Source organism: Triturus cristatus, chromosome 3_2, assembly GCF_964204655.1.
Source record: "Triturus cristatus chromosome 3_2, aTriCri1.1, whole genome shotgun sequence".
In the NCBI taxonomy this organism is placed as follows: Eukaryota; Metazoa; Chordata; class Amphibia; order Caudata; family Salamandridae; genus Triturus; species Triturus cristatus.
Genome location: NC_140584.1, coordinates 331,794,201 through 331,808,097, shown reverse-complemented (window position 1 = coordinate 331,808,097; position 13,897 = coordinate 331,794,201). Strand labels below are relative to the sequence as shown.

At 40.4% G+C, this 13,897-nt stretch overlaps 1 long non-coding RNA gene across 2 annotated transcripts in view; it reads right to left on the bottom strand.

The window, feature by feature from the left end:
- Positions 1 to 13,897, bottom strand: part of LOC146857304 (uncharacterized) — a 53,726-nt gene that overhangs the window by 2,494 nt on the left and 37,335 nt on the right. The window contains exons 2-3 of one of the 2 annotated variants that reach the window (XR_014979889.1): positions 9,641 to 9,782; positions 866 to 958 (exon numbers count right to left, since the gene is read on the bottom strand). This is a non-coding gene — a long non-coding RNA (uncharacterized LOC146857304). The remainder of the gene's footprint in view (positions 1 to 865; positions 959 to 9,640; positions 9,783 to 13,897) is intronic. The other variant, XR_014979888.1, reaches the window with a different exon arrangement.

Here is a 13,897-nt window from a genome sequence, read left to right as displayed (position 1 = left end):
ACGGGCAATGCAAGGGCACACTGCATGGTTATTAATACAACCTTGTTAATTGAAAAGACAGTGTCGTTGCAGATTTCCATTCAGCTCAAGTACATAGGTTTTCAATCTAACAATTAGATATGCTTATTATTCAGATATTTTACAAAACACTCAAGTGTTATCTTCGGAGCGCTTTTTACATGTAAACCGGATACCCATACACTGGGTAAGTGCATCCATAGCAACGGGGCCCAGGCTGGTGTGGGTAGAGTCCTGCCCTACATGAAGAGGTAAATTTGCTGGGTAAGAGGGCAGCAGCCCGGTGTGTTGACTGTTGAGGTAGCAGAACGCTAGTTCTGATCCCGAGGTAAGGTAAACGCCAGGCAGAAGAAGTCAGTGAAGGGAAAGATAGAGGCAGGCTATCTGCTGAGGGCAGTTAATAGTTTGGCCACGGTGTGCAGGTTTTAGGTTCACTTAGCTGTTATGTCACATCTTCTAATCACCAGAAGGCTTGTTAAACGCTTTGAATATTAGAGGTTTTCAGAACTTCATGTAGATATGCACTGATCCCAATTGTAGTTTGACACATTTTTCAGTGCTCAGGGCTCTACAGTCCCAGGATGTGGTCTCTCCATCGTTTCAGGTGAAGGACAGTTGAGTACTGGCAGTTCATGAATCAATATCATTAGAATATTCAGGCCTACGGGTGTAAGATGGGCTAGTCTGAAGCCTGGTATTCCTGTGACTAATCCACAGCCAGCTTATTCTTTCAAGTACCACTCACAAGAAAGAAACTCACTGCAACAACAAAGGTCGACTCAAGCATCAAGACAATTGTAAACTGTAACCTGTAAGCAGCATCATGGTGTGAAATATCTTCACTTACACTGGAAGATGGACTACCATGTTGTCCTTCTGGTGGCTGGTTCTTCCTTCTCTGTACACTTGCTTAAACATAAAATTCTAATTCTTGGTCACCCTACAAAAAAATCAGTCCATAATCAGAATTTGTCACATAGATATGTCTTCTTTGATTGACAAACTGAGAACAACAAATGTAGACAGCAACAGCTTTCCAGAACACACACGCTCCTTTCTTTGGATGTGAAAAGATGTGGGGGGCCTCGAAAATCCTTGCACTATAACACAATGCACTAAGTTAGCCAGTTAAATAAAAGTTACTGCTATATACAACATTTTTAAGCTCTATTCAACTGACACAGCTAACAGTCATTCTATGTTACAAAGAACAATTTGTTATACCATTGAGAATACAGACAAGGAAGAACTACAACAAATGAGATTCATGCATATGGTGCAAAATGACAATTTCAGGTGACAAGTAATACTATATAGGTATCATCCATGCAGGATATCCTACTTTGGAGATCAAAAGATGGCTTACATGCCTGTAATGCATGGCGTGAACAACTGGAAACTCACTGTGCCACAAATGACTCCACACCCTAATTTCTTACCATGCTCAGGGGAAGCAGAAACACTGTGGGAAGAATGGACGGATGCATTTAACTATCCATTACATTTTCTCTCAATGAGGTTAATATACAAGCAGTTTGGGCAAAAAGGGTTTATGAATATTTCACACACTAACAGAATTGCAAGTTTAGGTAAGCTGAGACAATGAAGCTCTGTAGACAAAAAGAAAAACCCAATTACATTATGTCAAAAAAACTATTAAAGATGAGCCTTGCTGAGCTTCAAGATGGTTATGTTCTTGATTAGCTCTGGCACAACCCTAGTCTACAGACCACTTTTGCCCCTAAAGCACACATTGGTCTAAGATTTGAAGGTGAAGAAACTCGGATCCTGTAGGGATTCCTAGATGACAAAGCTGGACTCAACATCCAGTGAAAACCCCGAGAACACAGACGCTCACAATGAGGAACATTGTGGCAATGGAGGACAGCAGAACTGCATCAGCACCCCGGTAGTGGCGGGATACTGAGACTAGCATGAGGGTTGTGGGGCATAAGGGATCCTCCTTGGTGCAACTGGAGCATGGCAGATATGGTAGGTGGAGGCAGTGTGGCACAGAGGTGTGAGGGAGAGGAGAGTGAAAGGTGGATCAAGGGAGGCACATGGTCAGCTCTCGACCCCTGCCCCTCACTGCATGAAACCACCACCCAAGAGGGACAGCTACAGAGATCGACTCCCATATATGAACCCGTGTAGGACAACACCAGGGAAAGAAAAGAGGCAAGGTGTAAAGGCAAAAAAAGTTTCTTCAACTCGAGAGCTCTGGCTTCTAAAGAGCGTCAGGAGAAAACCCAAGAACTACCTGATAAAGTTGAGACAATCATGGCATCCCTCTTTGTGGACTATGTCGATTCAGAAGACCCTTCAAGGTGGACACACGCCACATTTAAAATAAAATGTCAGCCTTTGGAGAACCGACAGCGGACCTAAAATAATTGAATTACAAGACCTGAAGAGGGGTAAAGGCCTTTGCCTTCACATGGCAACTGTTGAAAGTACAATGCAGCACAAAAACAGAAAAAACAGAAATACTATCAGTGCGATACGTGTTCTAAAATCACTAAATTAGTGACAAAAAGTTGAACCCTGAGGAAAGAAAATCTGTACCTTGGGCATGTACCCTTTCCTGGAGGAGGATGACCTGACCAAAAAGGTGATGGGAGTTTTTCTGCCATGTAGTCCTTGATAGTGACAACTATTCCGCATTTGGCTCTGTAGGATATACATTTACCAACGGAAATTCAGCTAGAGAGAATGAGGCCGATGCACTTTCTGGCAGAACTAGCTACTTCAAAACAGAGAATCCCTCAAACTATGGTTAAAGAAGTGTAATAAGACAGTGAAAGGCTCCAAAACGTTCACATCTTTTCAGATCTCAGCCTTGACACCAGACTCTGGGCATTCAGCCAGCTCTGTGGTTATCAACCCGGTCAAGGATGGGGAGAGAAGTTTCCCGTTTCTTCATCCACAGGCTGCTATAGAATCTACCGGTTGATGAGAAAAGGCAGAAGCCCTCGTGAATAAGGGATCTGTTACATGATTATCCTGAGGACTACTGATAAAGAAACATCTTGTGGTGCAGCCTGAATTTTTTCCCTATTACATGACCTAAATGGGCAAGATGTGATGTGCAGATTCCTAGTTTTAATGAGATCAAAATTTCACCAGCTTTGACATTTTAAATGTTACCTACTCTTTCTTACCCTCTCTTTACGCCCTGAATGATAGCTTGGGTGGACAGAGTTTTCAGGTAGGGAACACCGATACACAATTTATTTTTTTCATGATATTTTTTATTTATGCAGCTAGGTACATTAGGAGTTCTGCCCCTGAGGCACTGCATGGATTGTTCTGAAAACTTTTCAGGTTCTTCTAAAACGATTTAAACCTAAAACAAACACTCTTATTATGTTAGCAGGGTGTTTAATAACTAAATGGTTAGCCTGAAGGATTATGGGTGATAGCAAAGGTATAGGTCAACATAAAGAATGTTTTAAGGACCACTTCATGGTGCACATATCAAACAAGTGTCATGCTGTGAAATCCGCAGGGCCATGGGCATGTCTGCCTCTTTGTTGTGTTGCTCTGCGGTTGGAACATGTACATGTGGTTTAGTTTTAACCGGCAAGCCCACAGGCTGCACAGATGCTGGAGATCCAGGTGCCTATCTTTCTTTCTGTGCACTGGCAAATGGGCAGTCTTAAATTGTATTAGACCCTATTACTCACCACACACTGTTAAAAGAATGAGCTGGGACAAATCTTTTTTATACCCTCACACCCTTACCTTGGAAGCCTCTTTTGGGGACTCCGTTTGCTCTGTTCAAGAAACAGGAAGTTACACTATGTCTTTCCCAATCCAATATGGACTCCTCAGCCTATATCTATCTGTTAATTTTCCAATAAATTCTGGTTGAATAACTTCCTCAATATCACTTTTTACTTATTCTCGAACTTCATTTTCCTTCAAAAGGAGCTGGAACCATCAGTATCATGCGCCGAAAAAATGCTCCGGCAACAGTCAAAGCAGGTTTTTAACTCCTAGTCACTTTGACCCTAGTTCTCTATTTATTTTTTTTAGCTCTTAGTACTCTGGTACTCATAAGAGAATTCATTCTGCTACATTTCCTGGAATCCTACTCCGATTGGCTTTGGTCCTCATCTACTTCAATCGGGGGCTACTATTTTCAAACTTGGTTTTCTCCTGCCTGGAGAGGTTTTATGACTCTTTTCTTTTTCTCCATTTAGTAGCCCATCAGAACGGCACCTGATGCGTCTATGTGATATTCAGAAATGTTAAACAAAGTGGGTAAAAGAAAACATTCCCTATAGTTCTGTTAGTCTTTACAAAAGAGTACTGTTTGAGGGTTGCATCCAGAAGTTGACAAATCAATCCACGAAAAGTTATGAGCATCAACCCCAAAGTTACTGTAAGCATTGCATTATAGGCAGGGGTGAAGACATAGCACCTCAATTAGCATCTAAGTGTGTGAAGTATGTAAATTAAAAAAAACAAGATTATATAGTGTAGCGAAAATAAAGGTCAAGTGTACAAAAATGTGAATTAGGTGAAAGAGGCAAAGGAAGAAGACAAAGTAAATGGCGAAAAAGGTATGCAAGGAAACATAATAGCTAAGGAAATGAAACGTGCATGAGTGGTGATAGCTACAATCACAGCGCAGATGCAAAATAATGCCTTGCTCACAAAGATATTGGCATAAAGTGTAAGAGGATAGGTCATTATGCAAGTGTATATATGAGTGGTGCAAGGAGAAGTATTATAAGTGAGTAGGTGATTTAAGTGAGGACGACGATACTGAATATGTTCTTAACATGGTAAGTGAAAATATTAGACTGAAATCAAAAACCCTAAACAATGATAAAGATAAACAGCAAGGTTGTTAAAGAGGGAGTAGATTCTGGAGCTCTGGATTCTGGACCCAAAGAAGAATTCCAAGATAATAGGATTTCTACATATTTTTTTAGTGGATGTATGATGTAAATCACTTTCAGGATAACAATAGTTTATAGGTCCACCCAAATTGAACACAGTGTCTGGTTAAATGAAGCACTCTCAAGGTTAAATGTCAAAGCACAAAAATTTAAACTAAATGTTTAATGTATTTAGTTTAGATCATATGATAAATGATGGCGTGAAACTAGAGCTGATATCTAAGATGTGTGAGCGTATCTGGATGTGAAAGCGTGACTTCTCAATCTGGTCCTTCGGCAAATTTTTCTCTTTCACTCTTGAATGAAGGGAAAGAAAATCTTCCCATAGAGTGTTACTCCTCTTCCTGGTGGGGATCTAGGTCCCAGCAATGACCTGTGTAATTTCCAGTTCCTCAGAATCAAGGTTTTACTAAAGACCCCACAATATAAGCCTACATTTTCAGGCATAATGATAGAAAGATCCCAGGGGTCTCTGGGTCAAATTTCTGAAATTTAGCCAATGTAAAAGGTGCCCATGGGAGGCCTGCAAAATACATTTGCTGAATTCAAAGCATTTTCAGAGCCCAGGTGGGAGCCATTACTCCCAATGGAAGCTTTTTACAAAACATGTGTTTCTGACACGTTGACAGATTGCTCAGTGAAGTGGTCAGATGCAGGTACAAGGCATGTCTGTGGAGAAGCTTGGCTCTGCCAGTTTGTCCTTAAACACTGAAACTGGTACCATCCATATTTCATAAACAGGGGAAGCAAAAGAGACGCCAGAAGGGCTCCTTCCTGAAACAAAAACACATGTATATTGTACCCCTCAGCCGGAGCACGCACTCCTATATCGTGCAGCCAGCAAATGCCTTTAGTACGGGCAGAGATGCTGCTGCCTTTAGAAGCTGGTTTTTGCAGCAGCTGTGACGGTATTTGGATCCCTGCGAAGAGTTTTACTGAAGGAATCTGTAGGTGACCCAGCAAACTTCGCTGCTACGAGTTAAAGAGATCAAAACAGAGGGAACAAAATATCACATCTTAATGAAAGCTCAGATTGTGGAGAGGCGGCCTGAACTGTTCTGCTAGCCCCGACAGTATTAAGCTCGGTAAAGTGATGATCTGTGCCTTTAATAAGGCTGAGGTGGGCTCAAAGGAATTAGCTGCTTAGGCGATGGGGGCTGGAGATGGATGGAAATGTATTCATGGCATGGCGAGCCACGTGCTAGACGGGGAACCCCCATGGGAAGTCAATCACCCAGAGCTCAAGCACAGATACTCTAATTTCCAGCAAATTTTCTTAGAAAAAATACTTAAAGCTGTGTATGCTTGTGGAGTGCCAAACCAGTCAGGCAAAAACTTAAAAAAATAAGTCCCACAAAGTGGATGAAAACAGTACTTGGGCCATGGGACATTGATCAGAGGAACAACAGGAAATAGTATGCCTCAGCAAACAGAAATGGAGGAAATGAAAGTGGCAAGCACACCAACCAATGAAAAGTGAGGGCAGGATGTAAGCTCCTTTTAAGATTTATATAAATTACAATAGATTTAGCAAGCACTGTGCACGCGAAACCTAAAAAAGCCAGGTTTTCAGTAACAGCCTGAAGTGAAGGAAGTCTGTCTCGGCTCGAAGATGTATTGGTGGTGGATTCCATAGTTTTGCTGCTGCAACCAAAATTCAGAATTCAAAGAGGTTTTTTTTAACCTAGAAAAAAAACTAATCAGATGCTACAATTGTTTAAAATAAAAAACAAACAAAATCCACATGGGGTAGAGAGTATGTTGAGATGGATTTGAAAACATGAAGGATGAGATTAATAATGTACACACTATAAATGTTCAATGTAGACACCATAGTGTTAACAAATGTAACTGCCAATGGTATAGGAGAGGTACGAGTCTGATGCATGATGGACGTAATCTTATCATATGCTTCTTGCGAATTAAGTGAAACACCTAAAAACGCCACTCCGTCATTGAGCAGGAAACATTAGCTGTACTTTGGACATTTGGGCACTTTAGATTTACCTAGAGAGATTAATTTATGTAGGACTAAATGTTTGGTGAAGCTAAGAAGAGCACACACTATTGCCCCATGAGCAAACAGGGAAAGCTCAAAAAGAACTACTGAGGTTTTGCAAACTGTGGAAATTACTGGCCTACGAACACGAGTCCCAAAGGGTGGCAGACAGGCAGGCTGACGCAGTCAATACAGTGGATGAGAGATTAAATATAAGTTGGGAAGTTTTTGCAAGCATCCTGGTCCTTTGCTGAAGCAAGCCTTATACAAGGTGCAGAATACCTTGACTTTGTTCCTGGACTCCACTGGACTCAAATGGCGTGCTTTCCAACTGGTTTCAAACACAATCTGTTCACCAGGTTCTGAACCTTCTGCAGTTTATTAAGAATTTCTCGAGGAACCCAGTGTACAGAGCACTGCTGTAGAGAGGGACAGTCATCCCAAGTCCTCTGGTGAGCTCCACCTGGGTTAACGAAGCAAGATAATTCACCAGATCATGAAGAGCTTGAAGCTGATGCTCTATACCAGACCATTTGTTTTCCTTTTTGTGATATGTCTGTGGAAGGTTGACGGTGGGGCAAATGGGATTTTTTTGTTTAGTATTGTCCTTGCACCATGAGAATCTGTTCTGGTTCCATTTGAACTAAGGAAACAACCTTTCACCCAGCAGTAGATATGATCTAGCCATTTTGAGATGATTGTCATCTGTGAATTTTATTATAGTTGGTATACGTTTGGAACTGCTCCTTGCATTGCCCTAACACTTGTGCCTGTATGCTCTTACAGATACAGATATCAAACTGAATGTGAAAGAAGGTGATCTTCTGCGGCACTCTGACTCCGTGTGGCAAATTACGCAAAAATCATTTCACAAACTGACACTACACTTGCTGGTTTCCTTTGATTTAAAAAAAATATATATATATTAATCTCTTTTATTGAGTTTGTACATTTTTATCTGCATTTGACTACATACACGATGCCTCATTCATGACATATATAGGTGCGAAAATGTTGACAATTTAACAGATCTGTGCAAGGCTGGTGCGAATAGTATCAACCCAGTCTCTGTGACGGTTCTCTAGGTTGCCATGACAGCAGTTACGACTTCGAGAACAATGGTTTTGTGCAACTGTTAGTCACTGTCTCACATCATATAATGTACATAACTAAATGCTTTTAGACACAAATTACAGCTGACAGACATATGGCAGTGTTTGTACAGTCTAAACAAGCATAACATAAGGTAGAAGAAACCCTAATAAAACATTGACCCCCGGAGCTCTCCTCCGCTTCCCTTCATACATTTGTGTGTTATTGCCCTGCTAACATAGTTCCCGGTGCTTCCCAGCTGTGTCGTATTCGCTTGTGGAATATCAGAACTGACAAACATTTTGCTAGAATGGTAGCATGGAATACATGCAAGCGACATGCCCACATAGGTCTGCTACCCATGCATTCCTCAGCCGATGGAGCCCCCGAGTACCCGCCTGTGTGCTGCTGTAGCTCGGTTAAACACGCGAGCCAGTCTGTCGCTATGGGGACCTGTCTCAGACCCAGCGTTTCCTCATGTCTGATGGCAAGGGTTTCAGCTTGCTGGTTTCCTTTGATGATAAACTGGCAATACCCATTCTAAAACTTGTCAATGCTCCTACTGACTCAGTCTGCTTTCTGAAGAGGTTATGAATTGTAGGTTGAAAAGCAAATCAACTTCAAAGCTGCGTCACTTAGCTGGAGGATACTCATTCCACTGTCTTCAGAAATCCGTACCTCACAATTCTGTAGCTCCATTGATTATTTATTGCTATATTATTAGTCCAGTGTTTTACATTGATCTTTTCAGAAGGCTGAACAAGCTTTTCAGTGCTGGTGAAGGTAACCATTTAGATATATAGATGTCGCTGCCTTACTGTTTCTGCCACTGCCCCCTCGGACTGCTTTGCAACCCCTGCAATTTACACAATGTGTAATACTAATCTCTTAAAGGTTAGTATGCTTCAGCTTTACGACTTTCAGCAGTGGGCACTTGTTCTACATCAGTGTGTGTTAAAATGCTAATTGTTTGGGAGAAGAGCATATTGTCCAGTATTCCATGAGGTAAAGGTGGTCTAGTATACTGCGTCTGGTGTCGTAGGAATGTCAAAGGGTGTGTGAAATCATGTCTGCTTTACCCACATGATTTTGCCGAAATACTAGCTGCCTGAGGTCATGCATGCCTCCCATTTACATCCTAGTTTACCTAGTGGTTACCTGAAAGCCCTTGAGGATTAGGTGGCCGAACATTTCTTAAAACTATACCCCTAAAAGGCTGTATTTCTTCAGTTTTCCACTTCAGCCTGCTTTCTACACATGCTGAATTGATAGTTGATATCTTTGCCAGATGCTTCCCTGGCCTCTTTCGTGAGAATTAGTTAAATATGGAAGCCCATTTAATAAACGTCGTCAAAAACCTTTCTTGCCTGAAAGATTAAAAAGTGCATCCTTACTTAGGACCCTGGAATCTCCACTCAATTCTGGTTTCATCTTGGTTGGGTGGGTAAATGTAACTTTGGTGAGGTGTTCCAGAGTCCTCAGAGATTCTTCTGGATGGATGTCCACAAAAATGGTGACATTGCCAGGTTCTTGCCACCGTCCATTATTTGCTTCTGACGAGCAGGCCCTTCACGTTGGCTCTTTGGAACACAAAACTAGCCATCTAAAGCAACATCCTTACCTCATGGTCAACTGGAATTCTGGAGAGGCTCAAACTTCCAGACATCAGTATTCTGGAGAGGCTCGAACTTCCAGATGCCAGTACATTCTTCAAGTCGAAATCCTGTTTTCCTCCAGGTGTTTAGTTTACCTACGAATAAGACCTACAAATTAAAAAACCATCTTTTTACTGTCTCGGAGTCAATTCGTGTTTTGATATATTGTATGCTGTATTGTTGAATCACTTTATGGGTCTGGAAGGCTTGACATTTTTATGATTAGTTTGTATGTGCAATCAAATAAAGAACTCACAAACTTTCCGCCAAATCAATACTTTCTAAAAAGAAAAATACCACATACGTAAACTGTGGATTTTCAATGAGCGATGGGGTTTAATAATTTTGCTCCTTTTTCACTGCTAAGCACCAAGAAAACCTTCTAGTGTAATATGTCACACTCTATAAAACATGGGCACTTTTGACTTTAAAACAATAAATAACTTTGCACTAGCTCCTGTTTTGCTAAGAGAAATGTATAAATATCAGTTGGTTGATATAGTAAAGGTATGCACGATAAAAGCAAAACCGTAAATTGCTAGATCTTGAACAGGCCTGAGTAACTCGACTCCAGAAATTGCAATTTTCCACTTACGTTTTAGATACAACCTAAGATCACAGAGTGGAGATTTACGGATTGGTAAGCAATATTAATCTACTCTTTTGTTGTAGTTCAGGTGAAATAGTTAGAAGTTTAACAAATTATGTTGAATGTTTTATTTTTATGAATCTGTCACGATTACCTGTTCCCTTTATCCCAAATATTATTACGAGATACTTAGCACCTGTTGAAACAATCTCAATGAATCTGAGTGAAGCTCATAGAAAGGTCGTTTCTAGAAAACAAATAGAAATGTAAATGTTGCTAGTGTTACAAATTCCTCCGGTAATTCCACCTAAAAACAACATGATGTGCATCACTCAAATGAATCAAAATTCTGTTTATATGTATGCAATCAAATACATTGATGTTTACAAAAAGTACCATTTAATATGTATGTTAAAATCTAATTCTAGATACTAAAAAGCATCAAATCAATACAATTTAATTTCAGCAGCTTATTAATGTATTTGCATAAAATATTTGTTCCACTGTCCACTTACTTGCTTTTGCTGAAGCAAAAATCAATAAGGCAATCACACATTGCGTGTTGTAATGCTTGAAAGCTTTACCCATCACAAATGTAACTGACTATTTCTCTGCAAGTTTACCTTCTCTGTCATAAAAACTGATGCAAATGTCACCAATGTGGGAAAAGCCAGTCAGTCAGAAATACACATCCACATATACAAAATTTACAGGTTTTAAAATGATCAGTATCTACTACGAATCTTAAAAGCGTTAAAAAGGTAATTTAAAATACAATAAATGAGCTCAACTGTTCCTAGGGAGAGTAAAAACTCCATTGCCAATTTGTAATTCATAATCCCTGCAGCAAGTAATAAAGGACGAATAAACTGTTTCCTCTGGGGCGTGTAAAGTCTACAAAAGAGAATAAAGTGCAGAGTGCTTTGAGGTGAACAATTGTCACACGGACAAACAGGGAGTGAGGCAAACCACGTGCCTCGGATAGGAAAAGCGACAAAAAAATGTACAGTTTTTAAACGCAACCTCGTCAACAAAAATGCCCTTCTTTCGTTTAAGTCAATTTGCAAGTACAGGGCAGGCTCTCTCTGTAGTTGTGAGAGGCGCTCTGACTGACCAGTCATACTGCATATAGGGCCAGCCTCCACATAGCTTAGATAAAAAAGTGACTTTATAGTGACCGATGTGAGAAAAGCATAGAACTTTGCACCTTTGTTAAGTTTGCAAATTTTCCACAGACCTCTGCAAGGAAAGACAAAAGCTTCATGCCTGCCACTCCCATGGTTTACTAAAAACGTTTAGCTCTTAAGAACTCTAAAACCTGAAGAGAAAAAAAAACCTGTGTGTCGCTCCTGCCCTGCTACATTTGAGGAGATCAGAATCTCTCTCGTCTTCAGAGTCACACTTGTAAATCCAGGTCAGAACCTAAAAAACAAATCGAGTTTTGACTTCAAATTTATACATGGGCATCTCCTTTTTCTCCGTTGATTACTCTATTTTTCCCTCATTTTCAACAGAAATGTCTGAGATCTCACCTCATGTCCTCCAACTAGGAAACATCCTTTAAATCATCGATGCATCTTAAAATATCTATTCTATTAAACAAATGTAACACAGCTGCCTCCTACCAAAGTAAGTTTCCATCTACTATTTTGCTTTCTTCCACTTAATATTTTGTTACTTGTAGGGTGCATATCTTTTCCTTTACTGCCTTTGTTTTGATCACCCTTACAAAAACATACAGTGTTATTATTCTTCCACCTATCTTTCCTGTCCCTCCTCTTCAGTAATTTCATCTAAATTACAATTTTCGAGTTCCCATATTTGTTTACCCTCCGACTACTACTGTTCTTTCCTCCTTTTTCTCCTAGGTTACTCCTGGCCTGTCCCAGTTCCTAAACATCACTTTTCCTTGGCATTGTTTCCTGATTTCCCCCTTCCGTATTCAAATTTACAATATTCTGATATTTTCTTAGGTGAGGGATTCTGTCATTGTAAGAAAATATTGTTCAGACACTAGGTTACCTCCTTGTCCATTTCTCTTTCCCTTCACTGTGATGATTTTTGGTGGACTTAAAAGATTTGTATTTGAAGGTAAGTAATTGCATTCACTGATTGCTTTCAGTTCTAACAATCCGTTATGTATTATGCAAATAAATTTCTAGCAACTCAGTTGTAAACATATTTTGAGGAAGAAAGGTTCCTGATGAGGTTCTTCCAAAATAAATATTAAACACAAGAAATTGTTCTCACTTCTGATGGTCAGGGCAACAATGGTTGCTCTACTAGTTCCATCAGAAACTTTAAAATACTGGGTATCTAGGAAAATCTGGATTTCGCAGTACAATTTATGAAGTTGAATTCCAGGTGCTACCAAATAACTAGTAGTGTACCTAACAAACAAATGTTATTTTTCTACATATTGCTATGCTGCTGTTTTATTTACTAATAAGATAATGACTATTTCTACTAGCCAGTGATCCAAATATTCTCTCCAAAGTGAGTTGACAGCATTGCATAGGATTAGGACAGCCTTATCGACAATACCCTGATAGACTGGTAATAAAAGGAAAAAGTCACGGGTTACAAGCTTGCATTTATGGTAGTCTACACAAAAGTTCTACTTTTTAAATATTGCCACGGCAACCACTACCAGTGAATAACTATCCTGAATTATGTGTTCTCCACATAGCTGGAGCCGCAATTATCAAAGTTACACCCTCCAAGAGACTATAAATTGGTAGTTTTGGAAACATGAGAGAACTTTAAAACTAGGTGTAGCCAAGTCACAAGAAGGGTAATTTTTCTATATATCTAGCTTGATCTCATTCTACACCTATGTGGGACTTGCTCACTGAGACATATTTTTTGTCAATTTTGCCAAAAACTCAAAGTTCGACCCAACTTCACCCCTTCTTCCCATTCTCCTTTTTGCCCAAATCCCAGATTTCAGAAGCAGCCATCTCCGAGTACAGGTAGCATATCAAGGTAGTCCACCACACACAAAGTACAAGAGAAGAATTGAAAGGGAGAGACAGGCATGAAACAAACCTGTTTATATGGGACCAATTAACCTCACTCCCAAATGAAGTAACCACCAAGTACTTTTTATGGAAGGCATAGGAACCAGCCCATTTAGCTGTCCAACTCATTTTCCTAATGGTGAAATGCTTTGCTGAAAGCTATAGATGTTGTCTTCACTCTGCAAAAGTGAGAAATCAAGAGAACGAGAAACACAAACTCAAATCCTTCATTCCCTCCTCCGATACCTTCTTTCATGCCCCTCCTAGCTCTTTATAAGAAACTAACATAACAATGAGTTAATGACAGCTAGTAGCACAGGCAACAAACTACGACTAAGTGCTTTCACGTAGTTTTACTCTACGTAATTGTGAAGTGTAGAAAACGTCTTATGCGCTTTGTCCCGTCAGCATTGGTATCAATGTTAGGAATGATCTCTCCAGGGAACCTCTCAGGAACTTGGGGAAAAAACAGACTGGAAGGCAAGTTTCTTATACAACCTATTCAGTATGATGTTTAACCCTTTCGCTGCGGCGGGAATTCCGCCGCAGCGCTGGGAGGGGGGGGGGGGGGGGGGGGGGACGGGGGGTTGGGGGCAGCGCGGTGGCGCTGTGCT